Raw genomic sequence first — 12654 nt, 5'->3', positions numbered from 1 at the left:
ATATCAGTGTTCATCTCTAAACGAAATTGGGATAGGAATCTGGAGGCAGGAACTGATACAGAGGCCATGGATGAGTGCTGCTTACTGACTTACTTCCCATGACTTTCTCAACCTGCTTTCTTAAAGAACCAGGACCTCCAGCCCAGAGATGACCCCATCTACAGTGGGCTGGGCCCATCCCCATCGTGAACTAATTTAGAAAATACCCTACAGCCAGATCTTATGGACGCATTTTCTCAATTGAGGTTCCATCCCTTCCAACTACTCTAGCTCGTGTCTAGGTGACATAAAACTAGCCAGCACAGGGATATCTACACAAACTGTTATTGATACAGAGATAAATACTAGAGTGTCCCAAATGGCTATGTAAAATGGTTTTGAATTAAAAGTATGTCGAAGTAAAAAAGAACAAAACTTGGTTGTCATGTAGGCTCATCATGTAGTATGCTTACCATACAAGCCTGACAACCTGAGCTCAATCACTGGAACCCACAACATGACAAGAGAATCAGTGTCCTAGCTGTCCTCTGTCCTCTGTCCTCCATATATACTCCCCGAGACACAACCCCTCCCACACACACACCTTGTACCACGCATACACACACAAATAGTACCAATAAAAAGAGAAAAGAATAAACCCTAGCATGTACAGTTTTTAATGATGCTGTCAAAAGCAGAAACCCAGATATTCTTTATGACATTTCAGAGTTGTGGGTTTTTTTTTTTTGTTCTGTTTGGTTTTCCTTCTTTCTCTTTATCTTTTCCTTTTTTTTTTTTTTTTTTTTTTTTTGGTTTTACGAGACAGGGTTTCTCTGTATTGTTTTGGAGGCTATTGGTGCAGCCCAGCCTCAAACTCACAGAGATCCGCCTGCCTCTGCCTCCCGAGTGCTGGGATTAAAGGTGTGCACCACCACTGCCCGGCTTTTTTCCTTTTCTTTTTCTTTTTCTTTTTCTTTTTCTTTTTTTTTTTCTGTGAAGTAATAGAGCTAAACTTTACCAGACTGTGATAAGGGAAAATATCCTTACATCATCAAAGGTTTCCCACATCCTTTTGTAGAAGACTAGGGATCAACTGAAATGTGTTTTATGTCCTCATATTGTGTGGGTGCTGGTGAAGATTACAGAGGTTCAGAGTTCCCCTCTCCAAGCTGCCCTTCCTATTCCCACTGGCTTATTTGATGATAAGGCACTTTTTAAATTTAGTGGCCTGTTAGAGTAGTTAAGTAAGGATTGCTTGTTGTTCTGATATGTCTGTATCTGATTATGCCAGAGAATGTAATTTGTAATTCTCTATAACTGAAAAGTATAGGAAACTGTTAAATTTGCTATAAAATCTTTTCTATACGGCTTATAGAATTAATTCTGAGCATTTTCTGGTTGTCAGAACTGTACTGAGCAGTGACTGAAAGCTGCAAGCATTGGACAGATTTCCAGAAGACACAAGCTTTCTGAGGTGAGATAACAGTCCAAGATTGGCATTATCATTTCTCTTGACAATTAAAAGTTTGTCAAGAATAAATGTGCTGTCCCAACCTGAAGTTTTACAGGATCGTTTTAGAAGTAATAGAATTCCATTTGCAGTAGTGTGCGGGCAAGAACTGGGTCTCCCACTCTAACAAACAAGTAAAATGCCCTTTAAGACAGATGGATGGACACATAAGAAAATAAAAACCGTTCGAGGTAGGACCAAAACAAGTGTGTTGTGTAAGGTAAATGGCTACTGAAGTCACTGAACACTTTGAGGACATTCTCAGAATGAGTGCCAACAGGAAGGATTTCACAGCAGCAAAGGTTTCCACATCCTTTCATAGAAGACAAGGGATGGGCTAGAGTGAGTTCTTTCCTGGTGCTGGGTTCAGATGCTGGCAGAGATTACAGAGATCTGAGCTCCCTTCTCCAAGTCAGCCTTCCACATTCCCACTGACTTCTTTGACGACAAAGCACTTTTTAAATTCAGCTACCCGTTGGAGTAGTTAGGTAGGGATTGGCACTGAAGGTTAATGCGACACGTCAGCTTAACCTTGTCTGTCATTGTGTTCTCCTCCCAGTTTGGCCTGACTGCCTTGTCTTCCCCCTGTGCTTTGCTTGCAATTTCTTCATTTACTCCACATGGCTCTTTCAGGACCATTTCCCTTCTTCTACTGTAACACTTAGAACGGTGCTTTCCTTCAACACCTTCCTGTTGGCATAAATCTTCTGTACATGATGGATTGGTCCTAGAGAAACACTTCTTGTGTCCTACAGTAAAGTGGAGGGCTAGTCAGAGGCCATTTATAGAGGCTTCAGGTCTAAGGGTAGGTAAGAGCTCTGCTAATAATCCGTGGATATGAGCTGACTTTTTGATCTTTAGAGTTTTTCACAGTTCTAAAACTCTACAAATGAAGAGGTTTAATCAAAAATGGATATAGTTCTGTAATATTCTTAGATACTTAGCTAGAAACAATCACAGGTTCTCTGTGGAAGGACATATGTAGCCATAATACAATTATAGTTAAGGCTTTAACAAACATATATATATTTTAAAGAAAATCACAACATGTAAAGGTGAAAATCAGGGAACCTACATATGATCATGGCTCAGCAGAAACAACAAAAAACTAAAATCTTTAAGATTTCAACTGTTAGAAATATCCAGTACATAAGTATTTTTATAAAGTAAGAGACTGAAAGTGATCAGGCATATTTAAACAGGAATCAGTTGGATCAGAAATGAAAATTGTAACAACTTTAAAAATAAGTGGTAGATTAGTCTAGCATATAAGGCTAGTTAAATGCTCTTTACAACCTCATGGTAAATACAGCAGATTGTAAAATGGTGATTAGAATTCCAGAGAGTAAATTCCAGGCTAGTCTGAACCATATAATGAGAGTCTTATCTAAAAAAAAAAAAACCAAAAATATTATAATCATGGACTAAGTATGAGAATGCTAATCATTGGTGTGGACCAAAACTAATGAAAGATACAAATCCTCGGGTTTAAAGAGTCCAGGGATTTCTGTGTACATAGTTACACTGTGAAGCTTTGGGTTCCAAACACAGAGTCTAGCAGGCCACAACCCACACAGGAAAACACTGTTCTAGGTGTTACAGTAGGAGGAAATGGTCCTGAAAAGGGCCGTGTGGAGTAAAAGAAGAAATTGTGTGCAAAAGGAGAAGCAAGGGAGTCAAGCAAAACTGGGAGGACAAGACAATGACAGACAAGGTTAAGCTGACATATTGCATTAACCTTCAGTGCATGTGCATTAGTAGGCATGGATTGGAATTTTAGTATTCCAGGCCCATGCACTGTATTAACAAAAGGTACAGGTTTGTTTCAAATGTGGTAGATAAAAGAAGACAAATGAAATGTTTCTTTGCAAGCCAGAAATTAGAAGAAAAACATCAATTTAAAAGAATGCAACATTATTTATTCACTCACACATCATTCATTCATTCTTTTGATGCTAAGGATTGACCTCCATGCTTAATATACTGTAAGCACACACTCTACCACTAAACACCAGGCACTTGTCTGGGGGTCTTGTTTTGAGACAGTGATAAAGTGAGGGTCTAGGATTTATCTTCACCACAGGAAAGAGAAATGGAGGGGAAGGTCAAGTAGTAGAGAGGGAAAGGAGGAAGGGAGTGTTGGGGAGGGAAGAGAGAAGACGGGAGACTGATCTGGTGCTATGCAGTTGAGACTGACCTCAAATTTGAGCTGTATGTACAGATGTTTTAATCATGCAAATTATCTCATAGGTGAAAGTCAAACTTTCCTGAGTTTTAGCAATATTTTTATTAGTGTGTAACATGTGAAGGAAAATTTTGTGGAATATTAGTTTTTCCAACCAATGAAATGTCCGAGACTTCTATGTTAGTAGCTGTTATGAACACTGATTTGCATTTTTTCGCCATGTTTCTTAGTTAACATTTTAACAGACTGCTGGTTGTACAAGAATCATGCTGAATCTTGAATTTTGGCTACTTCTAACAGTTGTGCTTTAAACTCATTTTTCTTGACTCCTTTCACCTAGGGGTAACTACATTGGTCTATTCAGGACAGTAAGATATCAATGTTTATTGAACAATGTTTTGTTTTGCTCCTGTTAAAATTATTTATAGAAAGTCCAAATCCCCCCATTGATACTTGCTGTCTGTTCTAGGTGCTCTAAATGAGACTGTCCCTGAAATGGTAACATTCTCAGACGCACCATCTTCCAGGGTAGTTCTTACTAGGATCTGGTGTTTATATTCTTGTGTCTGCTCTGTGCACAACAAACAGAAGCAGTAGAATATTGCCTCTAAGACTAGTTTATGAAAGATACCTTGGTTTCTCTCTTTGTCAATCTCTGGCTCTGAGGTTGACTAAACATGAATTAGCATGTTGTGAGCATGGAGAGGCCTTTTTGGTTGAGGATTTAATTGTGACATAAACCTGAGAAAACAAAAAGAGGAATGATTGAAATATTTGGCTCAGACCCTCAGAGATTCTGGTCCCTGGTGGCCAGGAAACAGAAACAGGAAAGGAAAGGTCAAGGACATCTTTCCAGGGCACAGTCCCCCAGTGACTACTTCTTATAACTAGACCTCACTTCTGACTTTCTAACACCTCTCAGTAATGCCATCGCATTATAAAACCAGCAAGGAAAGAATCCGTTGCTTAGATCAGATCCCTTAGGATCCAATTACTTCTCTGAAATTAGATCCCCATCCAGGAAACCAAGCATGTTTGGGGACATTTCATATCCAAATGTAACCAGGCTTCTGTAGCAAGGAACTAGAATCTCTTAGTGCCATATGATTTGAGAACAGCCCTAGACTGGCACCTTAGTCACAATGACTGCACCAACACTCTGGGATTTCTGGTATTTAGAAACCATGTGAGATAATAAATCTTAACTTCTGTGTTTTCAGTTTATAAATGGGGACAATTGTTCTGCAATAGAATGATACTAATATTGGTAACTAAGTTGAGTGATGCGATAGATCAACTTGCAACCCTACATTCCTATGTTGAAACCCAAATCTCAATGAGCTGGCATTTGAAGTGATAAATCTTAAGGCTTAAGCCCATGTGAATAGTTAAAAATCCTTTAGTGAGTCCTGCAGGAGCTTACTTAACGTTCTACTGTGTGAAAAATAGGAGGAGGATCAGATTGACCTCTATGAATAGGTAGTATACCTTACCACTCAGTGAAATCTCCTGTGTCCTTGATCTTACACGTTCTAGTCGTCAGAACTGTGATAAAAATAGATTCCATATTATCAGCTTAAGCAGAACAAGGCTGATGCTGTCAGAACAAAGAATTTCTTTTATTTTATTTTTATGTATATGGATGTTTTGCTAACATGTGTGTCTGTGCACCACGTGCATGCAATGCCTACAGGGACCAGAAGAGGGCACACGTTCCCCAAAGACTGAAACTGCAGAGGGTCTTGAGCTTCCATGTGTGTGCTGAGAATTGAAATGTGTCCTCTGGAAGAGCCATCTCTCCCGCCACAGAACAAAAAGTTTTTGAAGTAGATGTAGCTTTGAGGTCAGTAGCGGATGATTGGTGAGTGAGTTTTGCAGATCCACTCGAGTTCCTGTTTTAAGGAAACTGTAGACTCATGTCCTTTGATGAGGTTGCCAATTAGGGCTCAAAGAAAACTCAAGGGAATCTAATTAAAAACTGAGGAGAGGATCATTATAGCACGGTCACTGTAGTTATGCGCAAACTAGAAAAGGTGCGTAATGAACGGGGTGATACAGATAAGCAAATTGCCACCCAGAGAGTTGACGGTGTTGCCTAGTTTATTCTTGCTTCCTACAGTAAAATGTGAGGGAAGTATGCAAAGAAAGGACTCAGAAGGCAGAGGCAAAAAGACTGCTGCAAGTTCAATGCCAGCCTGACCTATACAGCGAGAACCAGGACAGCCAGGACTACATTAGAGTCAGCTCAAAAACAAACGAAAGGATCAGTAAACATCAGCAATATCAGTCAGTGAATGATATAAAATGTAACAAGTGACTGCTTTCATGGTTGGAATTTTAGCTCAGTACTAGAGTGCTTTCCAAGCATGCTTTCCTGGGTTCCATCTCCAACAGGTATGGGAGGGAGAAGCTGCTCCCAGTCCAAAGTACTGTCAGGACAACAAGTTCTGAGGAGAAGCTGAGAGTTTGCTTGTAAACCCCTTTGTTGACACTTAAGAAAGGTGCTGCCCCTGAGGAGTTTTCAGTCAGATATGTTTTTAGATCCCATGAGTTTCCTTGGAGCCCTACTGCCTTCCAGGCTAATAGTGTTACTGGTAAATAGTAGGACTTCTAGGAATCTTAAGGAAATGATCCTCATGTCAACCCTTTCAACAGAATTTCAAGATTAATGTTAAAATGGGGGAGACCACTAAGAGACCAAAAGAGGGGAGACTCCTATGAGACCTGTGAAGTTTTAAGAAAACTATGTTTTGAAGATTTATGTAAGGGTTGCATAGAGTACAAAATGCAAAGATGCCTCTCCTCTCAGACTTTCTAAGTCAGATGTAGCTGGGAGGCAGCAGCTCAACATGTGCTAACATCCATGGAAAAGAAGGGTTCAAAGAGCTTTGCCTTGAAAGTGGTGACCTTATCCATGGGGAACCATTTCTGGTGGAGGCAGAACAGAGTCTTAACAGGGAGCTTACAGCTATTGCCTGCTTGAATTTCTTTTCCTTTTTGTATTTTTTAATCAGCTTCTGAGAATTTTGTGCAGTATTGAGAAACCTGTACAATCTTTTTACAATAGATGTAGACTATTACAGAGACCCACACTGGTCAGAATGCACGGAATAAATGATTGTGAGGTTCCCCTCGCACAACTTAAGCAGGCCACAACTGTCAGCTTGCTAAGACTCCATTCTGCCTCCACCAGAAACATTTCCTAATAGAACTGTTCTTGGATAAGATGTGAGAGCTACATTATTTATGGGTATAAAGGTATTTAGAATACAGTTAGAAATCCTATTGATTTAGGAGCGTGACAGTTGATGGTTCTTCTCATAGGTCTATGACCTTTCCAGCCACAGATCACTGGCTAGGTTTACAGTGCCAGGCTTGAATTCTCTTCTGCTGAGTGGGCTCTAAATCCAGTTAGACAGCTGTTTGTTACCCCGAGATAGAGTGCCACTACTGTAGCGTTGCAGATAGCTCACTGTTCTAACCATTGCTTTGGTTCATGCCAGCTTGCGTAACACCTCTGATACTGTGAAAACCAGTCCTCAGAGAAGATGGGTTTAGGTCAGTTGCAGCTCAATTCCTTGAAGTCCTGTGTCTCAGTGTATGATATCTTCAGTAATAGGATTTTGTCTTCAAGTTTTGGGTGACAACCAAGGGTGAAATTGTTTTGGGAGTCTCTTGGACATCCTTGAACAACAATTTGAAGTGTTGGATGTCTGGAACCAGGGTTTTTGTTAGTCTATGGCTCTTGAAGGTGGGGACAATGCCACATGATTTTTTTATTTGTGGGTCCTTGCTCCAGATCTTCAAGGTACGAGTATATAACCTGAAATAACCACAAAGACCAGGAAGTAAAAAGGAACCACAATGGGATAGAGGGGGTCAGGGGAAGGAGCTGTAGAGAGGGAGATAGTAGGATGCAGGTACTATGAAGAGGGGAATGGGAAAGGGAGCTTGGACTTGGGAGGAGGGAAGAGAAACAAAGAATACCAAGGTTGATTGAAAAAGCCATAGGGAAGTATATTGTTTTATACTTGAAAATACATATATAGGGGCTGGAGAGATGACTATATAGCTAGAGCACTTGTTCTTCAGAGGCCTGAAGTTTGGATCCCAGCACCCACATAGCCAATACCTGTATTGCTAGCGCTAGGTACCCGCTTCTGACCTCTATAGGCAGCTACACATAAGACAGACACACATAAATAAAAATAATAAATTTTAAAATTCATATATAATGTATAATTGTATGTTTATACATATGTAAAAAAATTGAATGAAGTTATGCCTGAGTGGATTTCAGTGACCTGCTCATCTGTAATTTCCATTTCTCCTTTTTTCAGTCAGGGAATTGAACCCAGGGCCTCAAACTTGCTAAGCACATGCTCTACCAGTGTATCCCTGGCCCTCTCCCATGTTTTCAATGGAATTATATATAGGGTTATCTATAGCTAACCAAAAACAAATCTTTAAGTTAATTATCCTGTTTCTTTAGCTTAATCATAATGAGAACACTCATATACATAAAGAAAAATTGAAGATTATTTTCTGTTGAAAGCCAAGAAGTAAGTAGTTTGGCTTTGTAAGCCACTTGGTCATCATTGCAGCTACAGACTTTGTCTTTCAGTGTAAAAGTACTATAGACAAGAATGAAGAGCTATGACCAAGTGTTGTCATAGGCCATAGCACAACAGAAACCATCCTGGGGAATGTCTTTCAGTGTAAAAGTACTATAGACAAGAATGAAGAGCTATGGCCAAGTGTTGTCATAGGTCATAGCACAACAGAAACCATCCTGGGGAATGCCCGAGGAAGCACAGGCCAGGAATGGCTTAATATCTGGATCTGAGTTAAAAGATGGCGGTACTGATGATACCAACTACTGAATTCAACATAAAGCATCACCTTACCAAGGGTCAGAGGGCATAATGGCCAGGCCTTTAACATGATCCTCAATGCCCCGCCTGATGGTATGCTTACCTTTAACACTTCCCACGCCGACACTCACTGCACTAGAGTTGGTATATTGGTCTGACAGAGTGGCAGAAATGGTGTTACCACCCTGAGACTGTTATGAGAGGTGCAGGGTTCTTTTTTTCCCACACAGAACACTAGCTCTAAGGGAGGTTCCATGCCCTTTTTTAAGTGGCTCTGGGAGAGAGGGATAGGCGAGGTCTTTAGGCTGCTTGAGGAGCCCTAGTAGATCTCCAAATTCCCAGATGCCCGTGGTCCACTGAACCCTCAGAAGATGCTTTGAGACTGAACACTTCACAAAGCCCCTTTAAAATTCCTGATGACTCAAAAGCTGAGTGAGACAGTACATATTTCTTGTTTAAAACCGTTAAGTCTGGGTAGTTTGCCATGTAACAATAAAGAACTAATACACTGTTCTGTTGCTACCAGACTATGAAACAAGGGTGGAAGTAAACAGCCTCCCTATGAGCTGTTCAGTCAACTAGGAGCTCTGCCTCCCACACTCGGTGGCTAGGTGAATTACTTAAATTCCTTTACGTCCCTCTTTTTATTTTTTTCACCTGTGTGTAGTGTACATGTGTACATCATGCAAGTCCATTTGTATCTGGGGTGCACATGTCCACACAGCAAATGAATAGGGGTTTGAGGTTGATGTCAAGAATCTTCCTCAATTGATCTCCACCATTTTCATTGAGTCATGGTCTCAGTCAAACTCAGAGCTTTCCAATATAGCTAGTCTAACTAGCCAGCTTGCTGTATGACTCCTGTCTCCCTCGTGAGGCTGGAGTTACAGGTGGAAAGCTCACCCAGCATTTCTGTGGGCACCCAGCTTTTATGTGGGTTCTGTGGACCCATTAAAGAGTTCTTCTGGTTTGTACAGCAGTTTGTTTTAACTGAAGACAAAAATGATATAAAAATAATTTTGTACATTGTATGCTAATGTGGTCACATTTTTCTCCTTATAGCTATAACTAATTTATCACTTTGTAATTTCCTGGTTCTTAGACAGTCTTAGGGTTTCTATTGCTGTGAAAAGACACCATGACCACAGCAACTCTTATTAAGATAAAACATTTTAATTTGGGTGGCTTGCATTTTCAGAGGATTTGTCTGTTATCGTCATGGTGGTGTGGAGGCAGACATGGTACTAGATATGGACTGAGATTTCTGCATCTTGACTTTCAGGCAATATGAAGTGGTCTGAACCACTCGGCATAGTTTGAGCATGTATGAGGGCCACCTCCACAGGGACACACTTTCTCCAACAAGGCCATACCTCCAAATAGTGCCACTCCCTTTTTTTGTTCAAACCACCACAAAGGCTTTGGAATTTTCCAAAATTTTCTCTTAAAGATAGCATTGCTGGGGCTGGAGAGATGGCTCTGCAGTTAAAAGCACTGGCTGCTTTTCCAGAGCACCCGGATTTGATTCTCAGCACCCACATGGTAGATCTCAACTCCATTTCCAAGGTATTTGAAATCTTCTTCTGGCCTCCTCAGGCACTAGGAGCACATGAAGTGCACAGAAATAGCATGTAGGCAAAACACCCATACACGTAAACTAATAAAAATAAAGACTAATTTTTTAAATAGCATTGCCTTGAAAGTCTTCTATAGATACTTTCCACTCTTATGTTTAATTCTATGTAATATTTCCTGAGCTGTATTTTTATGTAAATAAGGATTGAATATGTTCACTACTCTGAGGTATCGCCACATTACTTTCCATGGTGCTATAACTGAAGGATGGTATCATCTATTGGGTGTTCTCTTTCCTTGTAGTTTTGCTTTCTGCACTTTCATTTACCCATGGTCAACTGTGGTTCAAATGTAGGAAATCTTGAATTAAATCATTCAGCAGTTCAAGTTGTGTAGTGTGATGAAACATCATGCTGTCACTCTATGTCCTGTCTGGGGCAGAAGTCATCCCTTTGTTCAGGGTGTCTGCACTTCAACACAGTCATTGCATTCAAGTAAGCTTTCCTTTGTTTAATAATAGCCTAAGGGTACAGGAGAGGAGATGCTTCCAGTAGCATTAAAGTCTCATGTCATAGTTGTCCATTTTATCATGTTATTGTTAATTTCTTGATCTATAAATTAACCTTTACCACAAATATGTACATATAGGAGAAACCAAAATAGATAGGTAATATGTTTTCTGTAATGTAATAGTAGGTTTCTTCACTGACTTAGCCAGATCAAACCAAATTGAAAAAGTGAAAGAACAGGTTTATTTGAGCAAAGTAACTGCCGGGTGAGTTCTCCAGCCCCAGAGATCAAGACAAGAGAAGAAACAGAAGTCATGCACATGAACTAAGGCAGGGAGCTTATATACCCTATAGGCGAGGGGTGATAACATGTCTGACCCAAGCTGGGTTTGTGTCCAAGATTTGGGTTGCTGGAAACTTCAGGGGAGGAGCTGCCACAGCGGCCAAGAATGTAAAACTAGGCTTTTTGGTGCCTTTTCTTTGTTGGAGATTCTCTGAGAGGGTGGGGTTTGGAGGGGCGAGGCTTCTCAGACCCTCCAGGAGCGAGCTAGAAGTTCCAACCAAACAATAGGGTTCACTCTCATCTAAGTACTCAAATATACACTAGGTGTCTTAGAAATTATTCTCTCCTTATATAATGGAGGACTACTGTTGTAAATTTGCCTGCCCTTGGAATTTACCAAGTCATTTAGCTAATGTGCCTACAACACATTTTTCTGTGTTTTGGTTCACTTGTTGTATTCTTACTTAGAAATTATTCTCTTGATACCATATAATTGAATTTTCATATTCATCTTTAATGTATATAAACATGCATTTGTAGCTTTTACATGTGCATATATTTTCATAAGGGATATTTGTGGAATGGGGTATAGTCTTATATTTCATCCTCCTTTTTGCTAAGATAAGGTAACTATTGCTTCATTTTAGCCATTTCTGGAGTTTTCTTACTTTTCTCCTATTGCTTCATTTAGTGAGTATAGAAAATTATGGATGTCTTTATGATATTTTTATTTATATACATCTCAGTCCCACATGTCAATTCTTGTTCTTGTTTCCTAGCCTACTGGAATTCCTTTCAGAAAGTCCTTACCTTTGTGTTTATCTTTTAAAAATTTTTTAAATTGTTTTATGTGTTTGGGTATCTTGCCGTATGTCCATGCACCAAGTATATACCTGGTGACTGCAGAGGCATCAGATTCCCTGGAACTAAAGTTATGGACAGTTGTGAGCTGCCATGTGGGTGCTGAACCAAATAAATAAATAAATAAGTTGGCATTCTTCTTACAGGTTTTAATGCTAGTTTTAAGAGGCACATTAGAAGGATATAACAGTATATCATTACTTAGCTTCCTAGTGATTAGCCAGTATCCACCCTTTTGTTCTAATCAGAGTAAAAAACAATGTGACTCATAGATATTGATTAGCTCTTTAAGTATAATATTTGATTTCCTTTAGAAAATCAGCAGCTGCTACTGCCCAGTGGCAGGAGGGTGCACTCTGGTTGTGAGATCTAATGGTTTTTGAAAAAGTGCAAATTGAAGAATCATTGCCCTTTCTACTGGTCCTTTAAATGGCTTCTTTAAGTTTGTGAGTTCCAAACTTAGAACAGACAGTAATGCATCCTAGAGAGGTGTTTTCTTTTTTTAATGAAACAGACTTTTATTTTGTAGTCTGGCTGACCTGGAACTTGGAATGTCGACCAGGCTGCGATTGAACTCACAGAAATCTGCCTTCTTTTGCCTCCCAAGTACTGGGATTAAAGATGCATCAACCTCACCTAGTATACTTTTTGAGAGTTTTCGAAGCACACTAGCATTTGTTGTCAAAATTAAGAGCTCACAGCTGTGCAGTGGTGACCCACACCTTTAATCCCAGTACTCTGCACTCAGAGGCAAGCAGATCTCTGAGTTTGAAGCCAGCCTGGTCTACAGGCAGGGTGAGTCCCAGGACAACCAAGACTGTGCATAAAAACCCTGCCTTGAAATAAACAAAAAGACTAAGAGTGATTAGAGATAGACA

At 40.0% G+C, this 12654-nt stretch overlaps 1 protein-coding gene across 5 annotated transcripts in view; it reads left to right on the top strand.

Annotated features, from left to right (window-relative positions):
* Cab39l (calcium binding protein 39 like) overlaps nucleotides 1-12654 on the top strand; it is a 106174-nt gene that overhangs the window by 14315 nt on the left and 79205 nt on the right. For 2 of the 5 annotated variants that reach the window (XM_040740538.1, XM_040740540.1), the window contains exon 4: nucleotides 1385-1453. The exons of 2 other annotated variants lie outside the window; for them this stretch is intronic. The gene's annotated coding sequence lies outside the window, so the exon portion shown is untranslated. Of the gene's footprint in view, nucleotides 1-1384; nucleotides 1454-5367; nucleotides 5518-12654 lie in introns of all 5 variants that reach the window. One more of the 5 variants, XM_040740541.1, reaches the window with a different exon arrangement.

This window comes from Mesocricetus auratus, unplaced genomic scaffold (assembly GCF_017639785.1).
Source record: "Mesocricetus auratus isolate SY011 unplaced genomic scaffold, BCM_Maur_2.0 Super-Scaffold_100707, whole genome shotgun sequence".
NCBI classification, from domain to species: Eukaryota; Metazoa; Chordata; class Mammalia; order Rodentia; family Cricetidae; genus Mesocricetus; species Mesocricetus auratus.
The sequence above is the reverse complement of the archived record's forward strand: the minus strand, read 5'-3'. Positions and strand labels throughout refer to the sequence as shown.